The sequence below is a fragment of the Arachis ipaensis genome, chromosome B3 (genome assembly GCF_059453495.1).
Source record: "Arachis ipaensis isolate K30076 ecotype BB chromosome B3, ASM5945349v1, whole genome shotgun sequence".
Classification (NCBI taxonomy): domain Eukaryota; kingdom Viridiplantae; phylum Streptophyta; class Magnoliopsida; order Fabales; family Fabaceae; genus Arachis; species Arachis ipaensis.
In genome coordinates, this window is record NC_142438.1 from 115703588 (window position 1) to 115710456 (window position 6869).

Below are 6869 nucleotides of genomic sequence, written 5' to 3' on the forward strand. Positions count from 1 at the left end.
TATTTTCAAAAATTTTTCAAAAACCTTTCAAAAATCTCTCATCTATTTTCGAAAAAAAATAAATCTTTTCAAAAATATATTTTTCTTCAGAATTTTTAAGAATGAATTCTAGAGTTTCATGAAGCATGTTGAAGCCTGGCTGGCTGTAAAGCCATGTCTAATTCTTTTGGATAGGGGCTTCCAACCATCAGCATAGAGGCAAGTTAATTGGAATGTCAGCCGTGGCATGTCTGAGTTACATACTAAATCTTGGCTGGCTATTAAGCCATGCCTAACCCTCGGATTGGAGCTTTAGACTAAAAATACAAGATTCCTGGAATTCATATAAAAAAAATTTTGAAATCCTTATTTTCTTTTTTCTATATGTTTTTTCGAAAAAAAATATACAAAAATCCAAAAAAATAAAAAAATCATAAAAATAAAAAATATTTCATGTTTCTTGTTTGAGTCTTGAGTCAAGTTGAAAGTTTGGTGTCAATTGCATATTCATCTTGCATTTTTCAAAAAATTCATGCATTCATAGTGTTCTTCATGATCTTCAAGTTGTTCTTGGTAAGTCTTCTTGTTTGATCTTGATGTTTTCATGTTTTGTGTCTTTTCTTGTTTTTCATATGCATTCTTGCATTTATAGTGTCTATACATGAAAAATTTTTAAGTTTGGTGTCTTGCATGTTTTCTTTGAATTAAAAATTTTTCAAAAATAAGTTCTTGATGTTCATCTTGACATTCAAAGTGTTCTTGGTGTTCATCTTGACATTCATAGCATTCTTGCATGCATTCATTGTTTTGATCCAAAATTTTCATGCATTGAGTCTTTTTCATGTTTTTCCCTCTCATCATTAAAAATTCAAAAATAAAAAAAAATATCTTTCCCTTTTTTACTCATAAATTTCGAAAATTTGAGTTGACTTTTTCAAAACTTTTTAAAATCTAGTTGTTTTTATGAGTCAAATCAAATTTTCAATTTAAAAATCTTATCTTTTTCAAAATCTTTTTCAAAAATCAAATCTTTTTCATTTTTCTTATTTATTTTCGAAAATTTTAAAAATATTTTTCAAAAATCTTTTTCTTATCTTTATCTCCTAATTTTCGAAAATAACATCATCAATTAATGTTTTGATTCAAAAATTTCAAGTTTGTTACTTGCTTGTTAAGAAAGATTCAAACTTTGAGTTCTAGAATCATATATTGTGATTTCTTGTGAATCAAGTCATTAATTGTGATTTTAAAAATCAAATCTTTTTCAAAACTAATTTCAATCATATCTTTTCAAAAATATCTCTTTATCTTATCTTTTTCAAAATTTGATTTTAAAATATCCTTTCTAACTTCTTATCTTCTTATCTTTTCAAATTTGTTTCAACTAACTAACTAACTTTTTGTTTGTTTCTTATCTTTTTCAAAACTACCTAACTAACTCTCTCTCTCTCTAATTTTCGAAAATATCTTCCCTCTTTTTCAAAATTTCTTTTTAATTAACTAATTATTTTAATTTTTGATTTTAATTTTTGAAAAATTACTAACCTTTTTCAAAAACTATTTTCGAAAATCACTAACTCTTTTTCAAAAATAATTTTCGAAAATTCTCCTTCTCTCTCATCTCCTTCTATTTATTTATTCATCCACTAACACCTCTCTTCATCCCACATCTCTGCTCTCCTTACCCTTGTGTTTCTTTCTTTACATTACATTCTTTTCTTCTTCTACTCACACAGGGGAACCTCTATACCTGTGGTAAAAAGGATCCCTATTATTATTTTTCTGTCCCTCTTTTTCATATGAGCAGGAGCAAGGACAAGAACATTCTTGTTGAAGCAGATCCAGAACCTGAAAGGACTCTGAAGAGGAAACTAAGAGAAGCTAAATTACAACAATCCAGCAAGCACCTTTCAGAAATTTTCGAACAAGAAGAGGAGATGGCAACCGAAAATAATAATAATGCAAGGAGGATGCTTGGTGACTTTACTGCACCTAATTCCAATTTACATGGAAGAAGCATCTCCATTCCTGCCATTGGAGCAAACAATTTTGAGCTGAAACCTCAATTAGTTTCTCTGATGCAGCAGAACTGCAAGTTTCATGGACTTCCATCTGAAGATCCTTTTCAGTTCTTAACTGAATTCTTGCAGATCTGTGATACTGTTAAGACTAATGGAGTAGATCCTGAAGTCTACAGGCTCATGCTTTTCCCTTTTGCTGTGAGAGACAGAGCTAGAATATGGTTGGACTCTCAACCTAAGGATAGCCTGAACTCTTGGGATAAGCTGGTCAAGGCTTTCTTAGCCAAGTTCTTTCCTCCTCAAAAACTGAGTAAGCTTAGAGTGGATGTTCAGACCTTCAGATAGAAAGAAGGTGAATCCCTCTATGAAGCTTGGGAGAGATACAAAGAACTGACCAAAAAGTGTCCTTCTGACATGCTTTCAGAATGGACCATCCTGGACATATTCTATGATGGTCTGTCTGAATTAGCTAAAATGTCATTGGATACCTCTGCAGGTGGATCCATTCACTTAAAGAAAATGCCTGCAGAAGCTCAGGAACTCATTGACATTGTTGCTAATAACCAGTTCATGTACACTTCTGAGAGGAATCCTGTGAGTAATGGGATGCCTATGAAGAAGGGAGTTCTTGAAATTGATACTCTGAATGCCATATTGGCTCAGAATAAAATATTGACTCAGCAAGTTAATATGATTTCTCAGAGTCTGAATGAAATGCAAGCTGCATCCAACAGTACTCAAGAGGCATCTTCTGAAGAAGAAGCTTATGATCCTGAAAACTCTGCAATAGCAGAGGTGAATTACATGGGTGAACCTTATGGAAACACCTATAACCCCTCATGGAGAAATCACCCAAATCTCATGGAAGGATCAACAAAAGCCTCAACAAGGCTTTAATAATGGTGGAAGAAATAGGTTTAACAATAGTAAACCTTCTCCATCATCCACTCAGCAACAGACAGAGAACTCTGAACAAAATACCTCTAATTTAGCAAACTTAGTCTCTGATCTATCTAAGGCCACTGTAAGTTTCATGAATGAAACAAGGTCCTCCATTAGAAATTTGGAGGCACAAATGGGCCAGCTGAGTAAAAGGATCACTGATATCCCTCCTAGTACTCTCCCAAATAATACAGAAGAAAATCCAAAAGGAGAGTGCAAGGCCATTGACATAGTCAACATGGCCGAACCTGGAGAGGAAGGGGAGGACGTAAATCCCAGTGAGGAAGACCTCCTGGGACGTCCAGTGATCAATAATGAGTTTCCCTTTGAGGAACCAAAGGAATCTGAGACTCATCTAGATACCATAGAGATTCCATTGAACCTCCTTATGCCCTTCATGAGCTCTGACGAGTATTCATCTTCTGAAGAGAATGAGGATGTTACTGAAGAGCAAATTACCAAGTACCTTGGTGCAATCATGAAGCTGAATGCCAAATTATTTGGTATTGAGACGTGGGAAGATGAACCTCCCTTGTTCACCAATGAACTAAGTGATCTGGATCAACTGACATTGCCTCAGAAGAAACAAGATCCTGGAAAGTTCGTAATACCTTGTACCATAGGCAACATGATCTTTGAAAAGGCTCTGTGTGACCTTGGTTCAGGGATAAACCTCATGCCCCTCTCTGTAATAGAGAAACTGGGAATCTTTGGGGTGCAAGCTACTAAAATCTCATTAGAGATGGCAGACAATTCAAGAAAACAGGCTTATGGACAAGTAGAGGACGTGTTAGTAAAGGTTGAAGGCCTTTACATCCTTGCTGATTTCATAATCCTTGATACTGGAAAGGATGAGGATGAATCCATTATCCTTGGAAGACCTTTCCTAGCCACAGCAAGAGCTGTGATTGATGTTGACAGAGGTGAATTAGTCCTTCAATTGAATGAGGACTCCCTTGTGTTTACAACTCAAGGTTATCCTTCTGTAAACATGAAAAAGAGGCACAGTAAGCTTCTCTCAAAACAGAGTCAACCAGAGCCCCCACAGTCAAACTCTAAGTTTGGTGTTGGGAGGCCACAACCAAACTCTAAGTTTGGTGTTGAACTCCCATATCCAAACTCTAAGTTTGGTGTTGGGAAGTCTCAACAATGCTCTGAACATCTATGAGGCTCCATGAGAGCCCACTGTCAAGCTATTGACATTAAAGAAGCGCTTGTTGGGAGGCAACCCAATTTTTATTTATCTAATTTTATTTTTCTTGTTCTTTCATGTTTTATTAGGTTCATGATCATGTGGAGTCACAAAATAAATATAAAAATTGAAAACGGAATCAAAAACAGCAGAAGAAAAATCACACCTTGGAGGAAGACCTTACTGGCATTTAAACGCCAGTAAGAAGCATCTGGCTGGCGTTCAATGCCAGAACAGAGCATGGTTCTGGCGCTGAACGCCCAAAATGGGCAGCATCTGGGCGTTTGAACGCCAGAATTGCACCCTGGAGAAGAGCTGGCACTGAACGCCCAAAACAAGCATGGTTTTGGCGTTCAACGCCAGAAATGGGCAACAAATGGGCGTTCAACGCCCAGAACAAGCACCAATCTGGCGCTGAACACCCAGAGTTGTGTGCAAGGGCATTTTGCATGCCTAATTTGGTGCAAAGTTGTAAATCCTTGAATACCTCAGGATCTGTGGACCCCATAGGATCACCTCAGGATCTGTGGACCCCACAGGATCCCCACCTACCTCCACTCACTTCTTCTCACCCCTCCTTCACATAATCCCATAAACATTCTTCCCCAAAACTCTTCACCAATCACCTCAATCTCTCTTCCCTATAACCACTTCACCACTCACATCCATCCACTCTTCCCCATAAACCTACCTCATAAACCCCACATACCTTCAAAATTCAAAATCAATTTCCCACCCAAAACCCACCCTTATGGCCGAACCTTACCCCCCCTCCCTTCCCTATATAAAGCCCTCCATTCTTCTTCATTTTCACACAACACAACCCTCTCTTCCCCTTCTTGGCCGAATACACCCATCCCCCCTCTCCTCCATATTTTCTTCTTCTTCTTCATCTATTCTTTCTTCTCTTGCTCGAGGGCGAGCAATATTCTAAGTTTGGTGTGGTAAAAACATAAGCTTTTTATTTTTCCATTACCATTGATGGCACCCAAGACCGGAGAATCCTCTAGAAAAGGGAAAGGAAAGACAAAAGCTTCCACCTCCGAGTCATGGGAGATGGATAGATTCATCCCCAAAGCTCATCAAGACCACTTCTATGATGTTGTAGCCAAGAAGAAGGTGATCCTCGAGGTCCCTTTCAAGCTCAAGAGAAATGAGTATCCGGAGATCCGACATGAAATCCAAAGAAGAGGTTGGGAAGTTCTAACAAACCCCATCCAACAAGTCGGCATCCTAATGGTTCAAGAGTTCTATGCCAATGCATGGATCACTAGGAACCATGATCAAAGTAAGAACCCGAACCCAAAGAATTATCTCACCATGGTTCGGGGGAAATACTTAGATTTTAGTCTGGAAAATGTGAGGTTGGCATTTGACTTGCCTATGATGCAAGGAGATGCACGCCCCTACACAAGGAGAGTCAACTTTGATCAAAGGTTGAACCAAGTCCTCATGGACATATGTGTGGAAGGAGCTCAATGGAAGATTGACTCAAAAGGCAAACCGGTTCAACTTAGAAGACTGGACCTCAAGCCTGTGGCTAGAGGATGGTTGGAGTTCATCCAACGCTCCATCATCCCCACTAGCAACCGATCTGAAGTTACTGTGGATCGGGCCATCATGATCCATAGCATCATGATTGGAGAAGAAGTAGAAGTTCATGAAGTCATCTCCCTTGAACTCTACAAAATAGCCGAAAAGCCCTCTCCTGGGGCAAGGCTAGCTTTTCCTCATCTTATTTGCCATCTATATTACTCAGCTAGAGCTTTCATAGAAGGAGACATTCCCATTGAGGAAGAAAAGCCCATCACTAAGAAAAGGATGGAGCAAGCAAGAGAGCCCATTCATGGATCTCAAGAGACGCATGAAGCTCATCACCATGAGATCCCGGAGATGCCTCAAATGCATTTTCCTCCACAAAACTATTGGGAGCAAATCAACACCTCCCTAGAAGAATTAAGTTCCAACATAGGACAATTAAGGGTGGAACATCAAGAGCACTCCATCATCCTTCATGAAATAAGAGAAGATCAAAAAGCAATGAGGGAGGAGCAACAAAGACAAGGAAGAGACATAGAAGAGCTCAAGGAAATCATTGGTTCCTCAAGAAGGAAACGCCACCATCACTAAGGTGGACTCATTCCTTGTTCTTATTTTCTGTTTTTCGTTTTCTTAATGTTAAGTGCTTATCCATGTTTGTGTCTTATTACAAGATCATTAGTAGTTAGTAACTATGTCTTAAAGTTATGAATGTCCTATGAACCCATCACCTCTCTTAAATGAAAACTATTTTAATTCAAAAGAACAAGAAGTACATGAGTTTCGAATTTATCCTTGAACTTAGTTTAATTATATTGATGTGGTGACAATACTTTTTGTTTTCTGAATGAATGCTTGAACAGTGCATATGTCTTTTAAAGTTGTTGTTTAAGAACGTTAAATATGTTGGCTCTTGAAAGAATGATGATAAGGAGACATGTTATTTGATAATCTGAAAAATCATAAAAATAATTCTTGAAGCAAGAAAAAGCAGCAAAGAACAAAGCTTGCAGAAAAAAAAAAGAAAAAAATATAGGCGAAAAAAAATAAAAATAAAAAGCAAGCAGAAAAAGCCAAAAGCTCTTAAAACCAAGAGGCAAGAGCAAAATGCCAATAACCCTTAAAACCAAAAGGCAAGGGTAAATAAAAAGGTTCCCAAGGCTTTGAGCATCAGTGGATAGGAGGGCCTAAAGGAA

General features: G+C 37.6%; 1 non-coding gene across 1 annotated transcript; it reads right to left on the reverse strand.

Annotated features, from left to right (window-relative positions):
- Positions 1–2312: 2312 nt before the first annotated feature.
- Positions 2313–2420, reverse strand: LOC148572146 (small nucleolar RNA R71). The gene has a single exon (XR_015908200.1). It is a non-coding gene; the product is annotated as a small nucleolar RNA R71 (small nucleolar RNA).
- Between the last annotated feature and the right edge of the window lie 4449 nt (positions 2421–6869).